At 42.9% G+C, this 18,658-nt stretch overlaps 1 long non-coding RNA gene across 2 annotated transcripts; it reads left to right on the forward strand.

Moving 5' to 3' along the window:
- The first annotated feature begins 3,521 nt into the window (after positions 1–3,521).
- Positions 3,522–6,656, forward strand: LOC120684414. Of its 2 annotated transcripts, XR_005679285.1 has the most exons (5): positions 3,522–3,756; positions 3,915–3,999; positions 5,011–5,142; positions 5,342–5,716; positions 6,300–6,656. It is a non-coding gene; the product is annotated as an uncharacterized LOC120684414 (long non-coding RNA). The 2 variants fall into 2 exon arrangements; XR_005679286.1 differs by lacking the exons at positions 3,522–3,756; positions 3,915–3,999 and adding an exon at positions 4,009–4,359.
- Positions 6,657–18,658: the final 12,002 nt, after the last annotated feature.

An 18,658-nucleotide genomic window follows, 5' to 3' on the forward strand; every position in this document is an offset into this window, starting at 1 on the left:
GGATTGGCTATATGTTACAAAACTCTTTTTGGATGAGGGTTTCACACTAAGGTGAACCGTAGTTGCACATCTAGTTTGTGCAAACTAGTTGGAGCCATAGGTTAAGGATTTTAGAGTGCCTAATTTACCCTCTCCCCCTCTTAGGCTAGAGCACCCGATCACTTTCATTAGTTGATTGAATTAATTGAACCAGATAGATCAGAATGTGAGATTTCTAACCAAAAGCATGCAGTGGAGATTTAGCGGGATATCCACCGCTTGCATGTTTCCCTATGACTTAATCTGTTGGAACGCACGGAAGAACGAGGATTTTTAGTGTGTTTGATTTTAAATAACTTGGTGTGGTACGTAGTGCCCGACCTCGAGGGCCCGCTGGATTTGGGGTGCTCGCATTCAGCCATCCACGGTCATCCATTTTCACGAGGTCGGGCAGAAGCCGAGGAAGCTCCGACCACGATGCCATGCATTGGAATGGGATGGGCACGGGGAAGAACGACGCTTCCTGGAGGTTGTTTTTAGGAGGAAGAGAGGAGAGAGAAACTAAGAGAGGCTGTGGAGCTTTATTATATTGGCTCGTATTAATGACGGTGAAGTAAACTGAAGGTAAATAGCTGGCCAAAGTATTATGGGGTGTAGCTTTTTATTTGAATTGATGAATACGGTAGGCACTGGTGGAGGTAATAATTACGGTGAGCTGTAGATTTTACTCACCGGAGCAGGGCTAACACCGCTAGTGTGTTGAATTATATTCAACACCCTGCGAGTAGAATAGTATATATAAACATTCATGCATTATTTTAACATATTATATATATTCATGTGCTATTGATAGTTAAATTTGACAACAAGCATCCCAAAGAAACAGGGAGCAGCGCGCGCACACCAGTACTATGCGGTAAAGAATAAACTTTTGACTTGCCCTGTGAAACCTTTTAGTGATAGTTCTCTGCCTTCTACTATATTCTTTTTTCTTTTTCGCGACAGTAGGTGTGTGGGTGAGTGAATGGGCGGGGTTGGGGGGTTCACATCCATATGCATATAAAACTAATAAAACTAAGAAATAAAAATAAAAAGACAATGAAATTTGATAAAAAAATAAGATGTGTCATAGTACAAGAGGATAAAAAAATAGATTGGCTGTTGTTCTATAATGTAGAATAAAAGAAAAAAATGATTGCACATCCATGTTGTTCATCCAATTGTTATCTTTCTTAACCATAAACTACATCTTCAGTTACAGAACCCGGTGATAATACCGTAAAAATTGAAAATGAGAAAAAATCTAACTCTTGCGCTCAACTTATATAATTGGTTCTTAAAAAATGAACAAAAGATATCCTAGAAAAACTTAAATGCATGTTTAGTATTTTTTTATTTCTACAAGGGTGTCATACTTTTTCACTAGTAGAAAACACGCCAAAGGTCCACCCCAAAGGTACCAGAATGAAGATGAACCGGTACCAATGCTAGTATTGGTACCGGTTCATCTTGGTACCGGTCCTTTTGGGGTGGATGGGACCTATGGATGAGCCTTAGGTACCGGTTGATAACACCAACCGGTACCCAAGGCTCTCCATAGGTACCGGGTGGTAATTTTTATATTACTACCGGGTGTTACCACCAACCGGTGCCTATGGATGAGCCTTAGGTACCGGTTGGTAACACCAACCGGTACCTTAAGAGCCTTAGGTACCGGTTGGTGTTACCAACCGGTACCTAAGGCTCATCCATGAGTTACTTTAAAAGGAAAATATCTCCTTCTCAATCAGAACTGATGTGTAGTTGAGATGGTAAAAGGGCAGCGTGCGAGGCTAGAGGTCGTGGGTTCAAATCCCAGCAAAAGAATATTTTGTCTCATTTTAGAGGCCTTAGGTACCGGTTATTTTACCCGGTACCAAAGGCTCGAGCCATTGGTACCACTTTCGGGGTACCGGTTCAAGAAACCGGTACTAAAGGGCAATCTCAACCGGTGCCTATGGCACTTTTTCTAGTAGTGTTTGTTGTATGGTTTTGCATCTTCCAGTGGAAAACGACAGTCATATTTAAAATATTATTGTACATGAAAAAATATTGGAAATAAAAAAGAAAAAAGAGAATGCAAGTGTACTATAAATATTGGGGGCTTTGTATTTCTATATATAAAACCTTGTCAATCCTTTAAAATCAGGAAAATCAAGTTTGTAATAGCACAACAACTTTGTAGTTGTAAAAAGCTTTCAAATCTGAAAACTAAAACTTTGTACAAGCACATAATAACTTTATAGTTCTAAAAAACTATCAAATCTAAAACTTTGTAATACAATACTAGTTTGTTAGTTCCAAAGCTTTCGAACCTGACGCAATAAACTTTTTACTATCACATTAGTAAATTTTATTAGCTCCAAAAATTTGCAATCGGATCCATTTAAATTTTGTACTCCCAAATTCAAATCTTGCACTTTAAATTCAGAAACTTTCTACAAATATATTTACAAAATTTATACACCGGAGTCCACAACTTTGTAATTCCAAAACTTTGTACACTAAATTTAAGAACTTTCTATAATTAAATTTAAAAATCTATACTACTAGATATAAAACATTGTACATGAAAATTTGAAATCTTTTACAAATAGGTATATAACTTTTCACATAGAAACTTTGTACTGAAATAAACAATTAACACTAAATCCATGCAGAGAATTTTTTATTGATTTGGATAAAAAAATACAATATCTCTTAAACCGTAATTCCGATTTCAGATCTATTTGCATCAGGTTGTTGGAAAAAATGTGCTTAACAAAACGAGATCCATGAAGACTATATTTGATGAACTTTTTTTTTCAAGTATGTAATTGCAACATCACGATACTATGAGTTGCTATCATAGCTACATTACAATTGCAACTTGGCTGTAGCGTAGTTAGCACTAGTTGCGACCACTTAGAACCTTGTTTTTGCACAATTACTACTAGTTTCAACTAGTTACAACCTAGTTACAAGTCTAGTTAGTGAACGTTGCAACAAGGTGCATTCTGTGTACAAAATGCACTTATACCATGCAATTGCAACTGAGAGACTACATCAATTGCAACAAGAAGAATAGACCAACTGCAATTAGACGGAACTAATTGCAACTGGACACAAATCGGTTGCAACTCAGACAGATTTGATTGCAACTGGACGCGAACCGTTGCAATTGGACACAATCTAGTTGCAACTAGAACAGTCACAGTAGTTGCAACTGAGAGGGTGGGTGCATTCTCTATACAGAATGCACCCAGGTGCATTATACCATAACACTATATATATATATATATATATATATATATATATATATATATATATATATATATATATATATATATATATATATATAGTAGTTCTATATGACAGCCACCGAGTCACCGATGTGCCCGCATCTGCCTCGGTCCCCACGCCACCTGTTTTTTTCCCTCGCGGTTTTCCTTCGCGGCGCCAACCTACCAGCCTCCGGCCCCACTCACAACCACAACCCCACGTGGCCACGTCCCGAATCGGTTTTTCCAGGTCGTGATCCGTTTTGAAGCGTTGCTCTGCCGTTCCTCCCATCGCCCCCAACTCGGCAGCTCGCGATCTGTTTCCCGACGCCACCGCCGATCTGGAGATTGGCGCTGCCCGCCGCCAGCAGCTAGCTAACCCCTGCGTGTCCCCGCATTCAAGGCGATGCCCTCCCGTTCCCGTGACCGATCCGTCCTCCCATCGCTGTCGATCCTCCTCCGGCCTGCCTTCGATCAGGTGATTCCCACATCATCTCAAGGTCGTGCGCTCGTGGCACACGATTAGTGCTCCTCTCCTGCGCTAGATGTTTTCAATTGGTTCTTTTCTTTTTTGTTGCCTGCCTAGAATCCAACTCCTTCACCCCTAATTCTTTTTATGTTATTTTGTTCTTGCAGGCGGTGGCTGTTCTTGATTCATGCCGAGACAGATCCTCGCACCCCCGGTGTGGCTCGCCAACGTTCCGCCGGCGCCGGACACGACGTGAGATCTCTCCCCTTCGACCGCCTCAATCTCTTCCCCACCCTGATTCACTCCTGCTTCGCCGTTCTGATCTATGAATTTTGTTTGATAGATTGGGTCTCGAGTTCATGATTCACACCTTCCCATTTACTCTTTGCACTTCATCTGTTTGCGTTTTGATCCCCACAAGTTGTTAATATAGGCCATCCTTTTGTTTTTGCTAGCATAGTGGTGCTGTGCGTGCATGTTAAGAATTTGGCCTGCATTATTTCTATGGAGTGTATCAACTATCAAATTCTTCTGATGTGGAGTCTCGTTTGATCTTTTAAAGATAATAAGGTGGATTAGACTCTGAAAGTAACAAGCTAGAAGTAATTTCAGGTGAATGACCTTATACTATTTAATAATTTTTTTGTGAATATGTGTCATGATAAACGCTTCAGTATATTAGGCATATCCACTTATTCAGATTTGAGTGCATTAATAACTATACTATTTGAACAAATATTTGCTTATCCTTATGTCTTTTGTCAATAGATAAGTGTATAGTAATTGGATTTATTATCCTTCTGTCTTGGCTAGTGAAGGAGGATTTCTGTAGCTAGGACAGTTGCTATATTCTAGGAAATCTCATTGGAATTCTTTCTTTGTATGTGATATATATATATATATAGAATGTGCTTTCTTCTGTGATGCCATAGTGGTTTACTTAGTATGTTCAAGCCTTTTGTGCTGTACAGTAAATTTCAACATGTAACCAAGCTGTAAATAACTTGCATATGGTGATGGCTACTGCCCAACATATTATTGTGGTGGATTGCTTCCATAACACCAAAAATGGGTTGCAATCATGCCTAAACTTTTATCACTGCAAAGTTCTCATGAAATTTTCACAAGAGCAGTGTAGGAAATTTTTAATGTACTGTTGGATCTAGTCTTGCTTACTCCGTGACTTTTGTGTTTCTCATATTATTTTGTTGTTAAATGTTACAATTTAATTGTTCCGCATTTGAGTATCTTAATTTGCAACAGCTCTCATTCTGAGTTCAGTCATGGTACAAGGTGCTTCTGGTCGATTGTATTTGCCTAATCACCTCAAATCAGCGACAGCTTGAGTCTGGCTATCTGTAAATAAATCGTCCAAGGAATACATAGAAAACGAAGGTCAGCTAATTGCCCCTTCCATTCATGTATGTTGATTTATTTTGGTTGAGATTACAGCAGCAAGGTGGAAGGTCTTCACTTTCGCCGGTGCTAGAGCTATATTACTAAAGAAATTCTTCTAATGCTATTGACCTTGTTGGTAGTTATGGTGCAATATCATAATCCTTTTTTCTAATTGTAACTTTTGCTCCTGCATCAGATCTAACAGCACAAGCATTGAAACAAGAGTCTAAGGGAGTTGGGCTAGAACTGCCTGGCAAATTCTATGTTACCTGCTATGCAAGACTCCATCAGTGGTACACAAGCCTTCTTTGCGCTCACTAGTTCCAATAGTCTGCAATCTAGCTCTCCCAGTCTGCAACTCCTACCTAAGAAGGTACTAATTTCTGATCCATTCAGTTAAGAAGCCTGGTAAACTGACAAAGGCTTATTAGATTTTTCATCCACAGGATTGAGCCTCCTGTAGTATGCAGTGCGTGACCATTCTGGTGAATCATTAGCTATAAAATAAACATGGGTTGTTCTGAACTATTTCCATCTTCCTGCAGCTCAACGATCACACTAGAGCAGACTGGTGAGAACAAACAAGCTTTAATTTTTGTTTGCCTTGTGGAAGACATAAAAATAAGATGTCAGATGATGGTGATTGATAGGCATGAAATGTGCACCTTTTTTGCATGAGTATAATGTTTTACCAAGTATTGTGTTGATTAAATGCTTTTACATTTTTGGATAAACCTTTGACAGTTTCTGTTATTTTTCCCTTGAATCTGCTTTATTTGGCAGAATAGCTCATTATCAAAAGTTTTTGCTACACCATTTTTTTGACCAATATAATGGAAGTTGTTATCTAGAATTTATAACAAAAGTGATATGTTTTTGGTAGTTTGTGATTAAATTTACTCCAAATACGAGCATTTCACTGTTCTCATTATAGGATGTCACCATGTATAACTATCTGTTGGTTGTCTCTCTCACTATACTTGTTTTTCATTAGATATGTCATGCCTGAAGGTGGGAAGAATATTTTATTCAAAATTCTTTTTTTTGTCATACTCGATTTTTCTATGTTTGTTCAATTAATCAACTAGTATTAATAATAAATGTGGATGCTTGAACTTGTATTGTCTTCAGATTGTGAGTTGTTGTCTCTGCAGGGATGATAGGATCCATCCTGCCTCTGATGCCCATTCCGATCGACAACCTGGAGGCTACCCAGATGGCAAACAATGTCGTCTCTGCAGGCTCTGAGCTGAATTGGTAGCGGGCAATTATGTGTTGTCATGAACTATTGACATCTGCCTGCAGCTCCAAGATCACATTAGAGCACATTGGTCAAAACAAAAAAATTTGACTTTTTTGCAAGTCTGAATGATCGACAGAATTGTATGAAATTCTTGTTACAGTGATGGTTCGTATCTTTCTGAGACATCCATTTGCATGCCTGTGATGTAATCCTTTCTAAACCTTCTAGCATGATATGCTTGTGCCTGATGCAGGTGAAGGCTGGTGTACTCATGTTCTTCATTTCCTTCATTTGTATTGCAATCATTGGCTTCATTCTAGATTTAAGATATGTAATTCTTTGCAAATAATGATATTTACAATGAGATAACGCCATTTGGAAATAAAAGTCTATGTTGAGAACTTTACTCAAAGTTACAAAATCATTCCATGATGTTGATGCATTAATGCTAGCTCCTTGGGTCGGGCAGCCAGTTGTGTGAACCAAAATTTCTATCAACATAGGCAACGGGTTAACAAATTTTACCGTATTCAAAAAATATTTTACCGTAGCTCGTCATCAGGGTGATTCATGGAAAATAACATGATGATAGGGACACGCGTGAGAGAACGACCGATCACACGCCATTAGCTTTTTTATTCAAAAAATCTCGTGCAACCGGTACTGAGTTCCCTGTCACGTCACGGAAAAAATGCATCTGCATCTCTGCATGCCGGGAGGAAAAAAAAAACAGAAGCTGGGGGAGGGGGGGGGGGGGGGGCAGCCGGACTTCGCTGGTTAGCTCGGGTACTGATTAATATTTAGTACCCAGGTACCCATTAGCGGAGTCCTATATATATGATTTAATTTTATATGCATAATTATTTATATTCATGAAACATATTGCATGTCGATTACTATGACATTCGATCGCGCACTAGCTTAATAGGTCAAAATTGGCACGAAATACAATTTTAAAAAATAATAGGAAACAGATTCGGAAAAATTAAGTTCAAATTAGAGAAAATTTTTGGCGGGTCATACCCTAATCCGCTCTTGAAAATCCATTTTTAGGAGGCGGGTCATCACACCCTAACCTGTCCATGAAAATACCATTTATAGTGGCAGGTCATGAAATCACCCGCCCCTAAAAATGGATTTCCAAGGACAGGGGAGGACATGACCCATCCTTGGAAATAGGTTTCTAGGGGCAGCCAGCGGGACGTTACCCCCGTGCAAATATCATTTGTAGCTGCGAGAAACAGAGACGGATAACGCACCAGCCCCTGGAAATAGCATTTCAACTGCCCCTAAAAATCCTTTTCGTAGCAGTGTCGCCCTCGCTCCCTGATCCCTTGAAGCCCTAGGACAGAAGGAGGAAAGGCAGTGAGACCCTATGATATGGAAGAAATGCCATGTTGTAACTTCTGTGCATAGGGGAAATTCTATAAACACCCGGCCTTACGAGCCACATTCCCACTACTAGAGAAACTTGCATTAGTACCGGGCGGGAACCCCTAGTTAGTACTGGTTCCCTGCCCGGTACTGCTTGGTCAGTACTAAGTGCGCGTGCACTTAGTACCGGTCAGGTCGCCCGGTACTAAATGGAGAATTTGGTACCAGTTGGTAATACCAACTGGTACTAAGTTTTTTTAGTTTCCCTTTATGTTTCATTTCTTTTCCTTTAAGTTTCAATTAATTAGTATTCATATTCATAGCCATTTGTGTATCCATATTTGTATCTAGCAAAGGAAAGGCAATTATATATATATATATATTATATTTATATACACTTGAAATATTACAATTACTTCTAATAGTAATGCACTTTGGATTACAAAAATATTTACAAGTAGTCATGCACATAAGTTTTTTCCGACAAATTTCTAGATAACACTAGTCATCGTCTTGGTCCCTGTTTTGATAAATTCGACCCACGCTTATCCTATGATCAGCATAAAACTCTCCATTTGGATTTATGACTCATCTAGCAGGAATCCACAGATTGCTTCTTGAATTTTCTTGATTCTTTCTGGTTCGATGAGGTCCTCTTTAATTTTCCAAATCTATCACGCACAAACATTAATATTTTCAATTAATACATGTACGGAATTAAATAAAAGAAATTATTATCAATGTTATATGTACATCGAATTCTTGTTGTGTCATCCTCTTGGTGCCCCCTAGAAATAGTGCATGTGCTCACATACACATAGGTTGTTTCCTTGGTTCTGTCTCAAACACTATATATAGATGGGTTATGAAATATTTATGGTGTTTAAAGAAAATGACAGTAGATGTGCGATATGTATTCATACCGGAACGTCAAGTTTGAAATCAAGATCACACAGTTGACGTGCCTCCTATGTGTCTTTTGAGGAAGCGAGCCCATGCCTTTTGCATGATGGCTATGAGGTCTTGATAGTCTTCTTTTGGCTTCCTCAAAGAGTCGAGCACAACAACTCGGGCCCGATCGATCTCGATAGAGAGCAAGATCCAGTGGAATCTGTTGATATACACATATATAGATAAGATGTTGGATATATACTTATTGTTAAGTTGAAGTGATACAAAAAAGTCGAAGGACTTGAAGTTGCACGGCAACAGAATGAATGTACAAGCATGTTGCTTATCCAAGGCCATGATTCTCGACCCGATTTGGCCATTTCTGTACACTATCCTCATGTATAACATGTGGATCCATGAAGCCGATGTTGTAGATCCCCTTTTTTCGGCATTCTTTCACGTTCATCCTACATAATAAAAAAAATAAAAAGAGGGAATGAGAAAGCAGCACAGATGTAGTAGAGCTAGAGTATAGAAATGAGAGGAAACACTGCAAATGCACTGACGAGGGACTTGTCAATGGCGTCTTGATGGTATAGAAACCAAAGACTGATAAATTCAATCCATACGTGAAACCTTTTGATGACTTTTGAGCCTCCACCTCATTGAGAAAAGACTTTAGACTATTAATCCATGCCATGGTGCTCCGGTCGCCGTACATCTATTGTCGGTCCATCTACAATAATATTTTTTATTAGATGAGAAATTTATTGGACAACAAATAGATCTTAATGGTTAATGACATATACAAATCCCGACACAAAGTTTTTTTATTAGAGTGCGCATACATAAATACAAAATAAATGTGAGCATGATTAAATAAATTATTAGTGTGAAAAAAATTCATTAATAATACAAAATAAAACCAAGTATACATCTTTATTTCATTAATTATTCAATTTGATATTTCACATTTACATTAACATTCAAATTGAAATTTATCTATAACATACAAGTATACAACCAATTAAAATCTACTAAAATCATACCAACTACCAAAATAACAATGTCACTTGAAAATAATTGAAAAAAATCACTAGAAATTAGCCATATTCAAAATATCCAACAAACCTTCTCTCTCAAGTCATCGGTTCTATACGTCTCAAATCAATGTTGAAATCAAAAAATTTGTGCTCATTCTCACCCTTTCTAAAAATCACAAAATTCTCTAACTATGGAGCATGATAAGAAACATAAAGACCATTAAAGAAGAGATGATGAAGTAGCTAACCTTTGGCGCACTTGGACGAGTGAAATCCCCACAAAATTTGAAAATTTTTGGCAGCACCTCCTCTCTAACACGCCATGGAGAAGAGGCAGCCCGAGATCAGTCAAATGGTTGGCTCGAGCTCGGGGAGGAAGAAGGCGAGCTGATTTATAGTAGGCGCGTTAGTACCGGCTGATGGCTCCAGTCGGTACTAAATCTCTCCACTTAGTACCGGCTGGAGCCACCAGCTGGTACTAAATGTCCTCGGTGCCATTTAGTACCGGCTCTTGGCTCCAGCCGGTACTAAGTAGCCACTTAGCCGTTGCCTCGGGGCTCCGGTGGCGCACATTAGTGCCGGTTGATGGCTTCAGCTGGTACTAAACGGCTTTAAGGGGCACTGTAGCCTAGCCCCAGTACTAAATGAGCAAGTTAGTACTACGGCTACGGATGAATGAGCCGTTTTCTGGCAGTGTCCGTTGCCATATAGTCCTTAGGGTTACCTTCCGACTACCTTCCGACTGTAGAGTTCCAAATACTTGTTTGGTCCTCAAATACCTTGAATCATGCTAATGAGAAAAAAAAGGAGCACGACTTCCGAGATATATTATTAAATGAATACTAAATAGAGAAAATGGTTACCTCATTATCATTTTCTTAAGGAAACGTTTTTTAGATATCTCATATACCAAAGTGGACTAGTTTATCTCCTGCAGAAGTTTAGAATCACTTGGAAAAAGTTAAGTTTTATAAAAAAATCAGAAACTTTTATTTAACTAAGAAAACTAATAAAGTATTCCAACATGTTCAGTCTACTTATGTTGTAATGAGGATATTTGTTTTAATACACATGAGAGGTAAATATCAGAGTAAACCGAACCATGAAAGACACGTGTGAAACCAACCGAACAGCAATAAGAAGCCAAACGTAAGCAGAATGATTGTACGGTAGATCATGAGTTTTAAATTTAAATAGACTGGTTTGATCGTTTAATTTTTTTGATAAAGATTAAAATACGAAAGGTCATTGCTCTGGTGATATTCAGTTTAACAATTTTTCGAGCACAGCAAAAAAAGAAAAAGAAAAACCGTGTGATGAAATTTCGTGATGGTAACTCCGTAACCGCCTCGAACGACCTGGAGCTCTGCTTATATTTCACCTCCCGCTCGGCTCGGCATTTCTTCCTCTCGCTCGCCTGCTTCACCTCACCTACCATCATGGTTTTAAATAGCGGGTTAAGGGGTTTAGCGGTTGGACTCAAAAAATAGCTAATAGCGGGCTAAATGAGGCTATAGCGGACTATAGCGGCTAAAATACACACGAGTTCAAATAGCGGAACCATATCTCAAATAGCTATAGCGGGTCATAGCGGAAGCTATAGCGGGAGATTTAAAACCTTGCCTACCATCCCAAGACCCCAACACACACCGCCGTCCACGAAGCGAGCAGAGGGATGGACCTGAAGCCATGGCGGGGCCGCCTGCGGAGGTGGGCCCCCCTCCTGTCCGCCCTCCTCTCCAGGGGCGGGGCGTGGGTGCGCCGCGCCGCCGCAGCGATGCGCCAACGGCTCGCCCGTCGCGCCGCGCTCCTCGTCAAGCGAGGAGGACCAAGACAAGGCGAGGAGGGAGATACCCGCACCGCATCGGTCACCAGCTACCCCAGCAACCCGACATCGACGGTGCAGGACCGCGGCCAACCGCGCCCAGCAAGGATCCCGCGCTTCCGGGAGGAAGAGGAACGCGGGCCCGGCGACTCGAGCAGCGCCGCCAGCACGACGCCGGGCGCCGGCGATAACCTCGTTACCGGGATTCCCTCGGCCGCGCAAGAAGACCGCGGCAAGACCCTCCACGCCGCGAAGGCCACAGAGCGCGGCGAGGACGCTGAGGAGAAGAAGGACGTCACTGCCACCGCCACGCCCGGCGCCGTCCCCTGGCGCACGGTTGGTGCTCCGGTGGCGAGGACGATCAGACCGGCGGCCGCAGCGTCGCGCCCCTCGCCGAGAAGAAGGACCCGCAAGAGGAGCCTGAAGCCCCCCGCGCAGCCCTCGACGCCACTGTCGCGGGCGGCATCGCGCTGCTGGGGAAGGACCGAAGAAGTGCACCAGCCATGCCGCGCAAGCCGACGGCGACGACCGCCGCGGCACCGCTCAACCAGGGTTAGCGCATCTCTGCCTGGCGGCTCTCTCTCGTTCTCCTTTGTCTCTCTCTCTCTGAAGAAACCGGCGGCCGGCGGCGACAGGATGAAAAACAAGTCGCCACGGTGGCCGAAATCGGTGGATTTGATGACGGAGCGACTGCCGGGCGCCGCGCTCCTCTATTACCGTACCGAATCCGAATTTGTCCGAAAATACGAAAACGAGCGGGTAAAATGGAGAAATCGGTGCGGAACGGAACGAGATTTATCCCGACCGTTTTCAACCCTAATCCTGGCATCGATTGGCGGGGAGGCCTTGCATCGAGTGCCGACGTGTGGGCGTGTGGCCGGGAGGGCTGCCGGTGGCTTGGCCTAGGCGTCCGAGGAGGCCGAACATCAGCTCGGCGGCCGGCGGCCGGCGGCCGGTCGCGTTCGTGGAGGCCGGTGGCACATCAGCTCGGCGGCCGGGCGCGTCCGAGGAGTCCAGCAGCACATCAGCTTTCAGCTCGGCGGCCGGTGGAGGACGAGGCCCCCCTGCTTTGATAAGCAGGGCTTTTTTTATATATAGCTAAAGAGCCACGTTCAATCACGGCGGAAGACAACAGGCCCATCAACAAGGGAAGTAAATTAACCTGGGCTCACATATTTGCTTTTTTGACTTGGTAGTGTGCAACAAAATTTATAGCATTCTAGCAAAATTAAACACGGAAGTTGAGATGTTTTCCTCGTGTAATGGAACAAGCATTTATACCATAAAAAATATGTATCGTCCCGAAATATCATATGGAACACGACATACGTTCTCAAATCGTCGTTCCATAAAAATATACCCCCTTCGTTCCAGGGTTTTGAAAATCAGCGAACCACGTTCCTCGTCCCCGTTCCTCATTACCATCGTCCCGGGAATTTGGTGAGTTAGCCGTCGACCCGTCCAGCGCCATGGCCGACGTGCACGGCCTCTCCGCCATTGCCGTCTCCGTCGCCGCCACCGACGCCTCGAGCGGGGCCGCCGCGCTCGCCAACGGCATCGCCCCGGAGGGCAAGGCGCCGGTGCCGGCCGCCGACGCCACCGTGCAGGCGCTGCTCCGCACCTGCGCCGCCAGGTACGGCACTGCCCGCGACGCGCTGTCGGCGGCGAGGGACTCCATCGCGGAACAGGACTACGACTACGCGTCCGTGCACGTGAGCGCCGCCACCGAGTACCCACAGGTGTGCAAGGCGCTGTTCCGGCGGCAGAGGCCCGGGCAGTACCCGGCCGAGCTCGCCGCCAGGGAGGAGGCGCTCCGCCAGCTCTGCTTCATCGCGCTCGACATCATCGCGCTGCTCTCCAACACCAGCAACTGAGGCTCATCATGCAGCTGATCTGATCACCGACGTTGTTACCTCCGCTAGCCTGAATGCTTGATTCGTTAATGTCTGTCCAAGACGTATAATAACGTAACGTAAAACTAGTAGTCGCAACGAGTCTACGTGTAATGACACGTATGCTGTCTCTATGATTTTGGGTACTGTAGCATATATGAAGTATATATATATGTACACTCCAAATGTTGATCTGTACCTACTCCAGTGTTGAGACTGCTGAAGAAGAAATGTCTAGTACTTTAGTTGAGCAGATTATTGCATTGAGTTCTGACATCTCTCTTTTTTTTTTAAAAAAAAAGACACTTGAGGTTTGATCTGTAGTACTGTATCAGTGTAGCAGGACTACAATATTTCAGTAAGCATGTACTCCCTCCATGTTCAAAATAATTGACGTTTAGGACAGCGACACGGTCTCCAAAACACAACTTTGACTTCTTATTTCTCTAAAAATATTTATCAAAAAGTAATATATGTATACTTTCATAAAAGTATTTTTCAAGACAAATCTATTCATATAATTTTTATATTTTTAAACTCAACAACTTGAGAGTTATTCATGATTTATATTTTCAAGATTTGACTCAAACCTTGTCCAAAACGTCAATTATTTTGGGTATGGAGGGAGTAGAAGAAAACCAGCCAGCTAGTACTGAATTGAATATGTGTTGACCTCAACAGATGAGTATGCCGTGTATACTTGATCATGCTCTTATGCTGAACTCAGTTGAAAGAAACTGCCAACAGAAGATTGATATATGCCCTTGTGGTTCGAGCTTGATGATGTGTGATTGTTAACGGACTAGCATTTTGGGTTGAGTTTGAGGACTAACTCTGGCGTGAGTCATGTTGTGAAATGTGTTTCTTGGCTTGTGGTGTGTAGGCGTGGAAGTCGGAGGCGGTGGTCGGCGGCGAAGGTGAAGGTCATGCGGGTTCGTGCCAATGGACCTGTAGCGGTGAAGGACGGATGCTGGGCTTGGACCGAGGGACAAGGAGGCCGGGCGACAAGCTGCGGTGACTGACGTCTGGGGACATCAACAAGCACAAGAGTACACGGGGTGACCGTGTTGACCAAGTCAAGACGGTGGTCATGCAAGTGGAGCGGAGGCTCGGGAAGACTTGGCGATAGGGGGTTCGAGGACGGTGGTGACACGCGTCGAGGATCGGAAGACCGGTGGATGGTTTTCGGGTTTGGGCCTCAAAACCCGGGGAATGATTCCGGCGAGAATCGGGGCGGAGTGCCCGAGGAGGTTGGAGGACAGGTGGCGGGATCGCGAAGCTTGCGTCGAGGCGAAGCAAAGTCTTGAAATCGCCGGGTCTGTCCGATGCTCCGAGAAAGACATGGACAAAATTGTCCCTACGTTACGTGGGTGTGTATATTATTTAGCAGTATAGGGGTATTTTAGTCCTTGAGAGAGACTTGGTGGAAAAGAAGAAAAAAAGTGGGGGCGTCTGGGTGCTGACCGAGCCCACTTCCCCTGGTTCTTTTTTTTTTTTCTGCCCGTCGCCCCTTCCTTTTATGGCTTCTGTTCTTCTTCCCCCTTCTCTTCTCCTCTCCTAGGGTTAGGGATTTTCAATGGATTCTTGAGACTTTGTGCTGCAAATTGAATGGGAAAGAAGGCCCTTTTCTTCTAGTGCCCTCTCGGCTTTTGATTTGATCTGTGCCTTGTCCACCTTGCTTTTGTGGTGGATTCGTGGCTTCTCTGTGTTTCGTTTTGTTCTGCCGTCGTTCTCTGCAGGAGATTCTGGGGGCGGCACACGCTTCGGAGCGCTCGCAGCGCGAGCGAGCGCAGCAGCGCTTGGAGGCCGGAGTGCCCACGCGCGGCGTGCGGCGCACAGGCCACCGGCGGCGGCGCGCTGCTCGAGCACCTGCTCGGCCGGTGCTCCCGCTGCTGGGAAGGCAGGCGACCCGGGTGCAGCAGCGCAAGGCACTCGGGCGATTTTTTTATTTTTACATTTTTCAATTTCGTTTTTTATAAAAATATATTTTCGTTTTCGAAATTTACATGTATATACCCCGGCCTCCCCGCTGCCGGGCGGCCGGCACCTGGTCGCCAGGTTGCAGGGCGGTAGGGGGTTTTCTACAATTTTCAACGGTGAAAATTTAAGTGCCGGCCCCCTAGGCCGCCCGACTGCCGGGCGGCCGGCTCCCCCTCCCCTATTTGGTGATATTTTCTTCACCGGTAATGATAACCACGCAGTGTTGTGGGGTTCCTAGTTCCAAGACAGCTTTTCGACAAAGTAATAAATCAACCGCAATCAACGCTGCTCTTTTCCTTTTTCAGGATGCACCCAAAACAACGGTTGACAAACTCAAAATTGCACGGAAATGGCTAGACGAACATCCACTTGTTGGCCGTGAGTTGGATTTATTACTCTATTTCCGTTTGAATGTGGCCCGTTGTCATGGTGTGTTGTCCGTGTGAGGGATATCTGGTGTAGGCAAATCATTTCTTGTCAAGCACTTATAACATGGTGACTGCACTCGGGACACCATATTGGATGAAGTACGGTTGGGTGAATGTATCCCGTCCATTCGATTTAATGGACCTCTCATGGAGCTTGCTTTTGGATTTGAATGGTGGTTCTCTCCAAGACGGCATGTCAGTGATGCAAGACCCGATTCAGGGGTGCCATGAATATCTAGGTAATCATTGATGCATAGTTGTTATCGACGGTCTGCGGTTTACAGAAGAATGGTACTTGATAAAAGCTATCTTGGAACTAGGAACCACACAACACTGCCTGATTGTCATTATCGGTGAAGAAAGTGTCGCCAAATAGGGGAGGGGAGCCGGCCGCCCGGCAGCCAGGCGGCCTGGGGCGCCAGCCGCCCCGCTGCCGGGCGACCGGTCCTCCAGGGGCCGGCGTGCAAATTTTCACCGTAGAAAATTGTAGAAAACCTCCTGCCGCCCTGCTGCCGGGCGACCAGGTGCCGGCCGCCCGGCAGCGGGGAGGCCGGGGTATATACATGTAAATTTCAAAAATAAAAATATATTTTTGTAAAAAATGAAATTGAAAAATGTAAAAATAAAAAAAGCGCAGGCTTGCAGGAGGCAGCGGCCCAGGAGCGGTCACGGCAGGCAGCCCTTGCGGCAGCAACGGCCCCCCAGCCACGCGTGTGCAGCACAGGGCGCAGGGAACAGCCCAGCTGCCCAAGCAGCTCACGCAGCCTACAGTAAGTGAGGCGCAGCTCGGGTGCAGTAAATGGTACAGATATTTCTCGACCATCAACTGACCGAGAGGTGTCGGATAGTGATTCGGATATTATTTTCGGATATCCGAATGTTTTTTGGATATCGGAAAGGAATTCGGATATTTTATTTGGATATCGGATTCGGATAAAATATGGGCAATATCCGTCGGATATCGGATATCCAGTCAGATAATCCGGATAGGTGATTGGATATCAAATTCGGATAGTTTATAATATATATTAGTAAAAAACTAATTTAATATCTAAAAATTTATAACTAATTCATTTCAAATCAGAAAAATATAAAATTGGTACCAAAAATTTTCTAAAAATATAATCTACCTAGTTCCACTACTTTGGTTTTACAATGTAAAATATATACATTAATATAAATTGAATTTGTCTCTAAAAGTTTATAACTAATTCATTTGAAATCAGAAAAACATAAAATTAGCACAAAATTTTTTCTAAAATATAATCTACCTATTGCCACTCTATAGAAGTTGAATCTTATTTATTCTTAATCTATTTTAAGAACTAAAGTCAAACTTTAGCAATGATTCGACGTTCCATTTTAATAAAAACTCAAATATCGTATAATAAGTCAAACTCTAGTAATAAATTGATATCTCCTACATATATTATGTATGTAATAAATTAGAATGTTAATGTCGTGTAGTTGAGTGCCTAAAATGGTATGTCATCTATTGTTATAATCAAGCTTGATTTTAATTCAAATCTGGCCTCCAAAATAGATGAATCGATCTGAGTGCAAGTTAGAATGTCATGTAATTGAATCTCTCTCATATATGTAATAGTTGGAAAAGTTGTTTATTAATTTGCTTCGTTAAGTATAATTTAATTAGAATTTGAAATTTGATGTTCGAGAGTTACAACATGTGCGATATGAATAAATGTTGTCTTTACTCAATATCCGAATAAACATCCGTGCTCGACATGATCCGCATCCGGTTCTCTCCGTATTCGATACACATCTATTCGTATTCGTAACCGAAGCAATTCGAATCCGCATTTGTATCCGAGACTATCCGTGTTCGAATCCGAATCCGATAGAAAATGTGAAAACAAATACAAGATCGACAATATCCGTCCATATCCGATCCGTTTACATCCCTAGGTGCAGCCCAAGGTGACTTCTTTTTGACTTTAACTAATCAGTTTTTTATTTCCTACTTTAGTTAGTGTTAATTAGCTTTAATCAGTTAACCTTGCTTAGTTATTAGACAAGCTTATTTCTTGTCCCTTGTTAATAGTTCCTTGTTTTTGCTCAAGTTAGTCTTATCTTATTAATTAGTTTTTGTTAGAGCCAAGTTAAAAGGAAAAACAAAACAAAAATTAGTTAATTTGTGTTAGTGCTAGTTAGTTTTATTTCCTGTCTTTCTAGCATTTGTTTTATCTGTGCACTAACCCTTATTTCACGAGTTCTTGAGGTGTTTTGCTTTGCGGCAGTTTTACTCTCATTTTTGTTCGTGCGTTTGCGTGTGTGTGCGTTTGTGTGAGCTTTTCACTGCTTTGCTTCTGCATGTGTGTTCCAGCTTCTGTGCGTGGGTATTCCTAGTGCCGATAGCCGTCCTGAGTTATGCGGTACTGATACTCACTGTTTGAGGCGTGTTGGGTGTAACAGAGACTTTTTCTCTCCGGTTTTTTGAATCAGATTTGATGCTCCCATTCACCCCTCTCTCTAGTCGCCTGTTCAGTCCTTCAGAAACTAGCAAGAGGACTTAGACCATTCCTATCTTATTCAGATCACCTAATCCAAACTCAATAAACATTGGTGAAAGACTACAACTAATACTCTCTCCGTGTGTCTTCAAGAAAAGCCTCTAAACAAAGTAGACCCTATTGGCAGCCTATTGCGGTGGAAAATAGACACGAAAATAAAGAGGCTCTGCTGGTCCAAAATTATGCCAGTAGTACAAATCAATAAGGCAGCTGATAGGCATGTTTCAGAAGAAAGATCAGACATGATAAAAAGGATGACAGGTAAAGGACCACATGGAAGGAATTAAGGAAGCATGACACATGTTT

This window comes from Panicum virgatum, chromosome 8N, assembly GCF_016808335.1.
Source record: "Panicum virgatum strain AP13 chromosome 8N, P.virgatum_v5, whole genome shotgun sequence".
NCBI classification, from domain to species: domain Eukaryota; kingdom Viridiplantae; phylum Streptophyta; class Magnoliopsida; order Poales; family Poaceae; genus Panicum; species Panicum virgatum.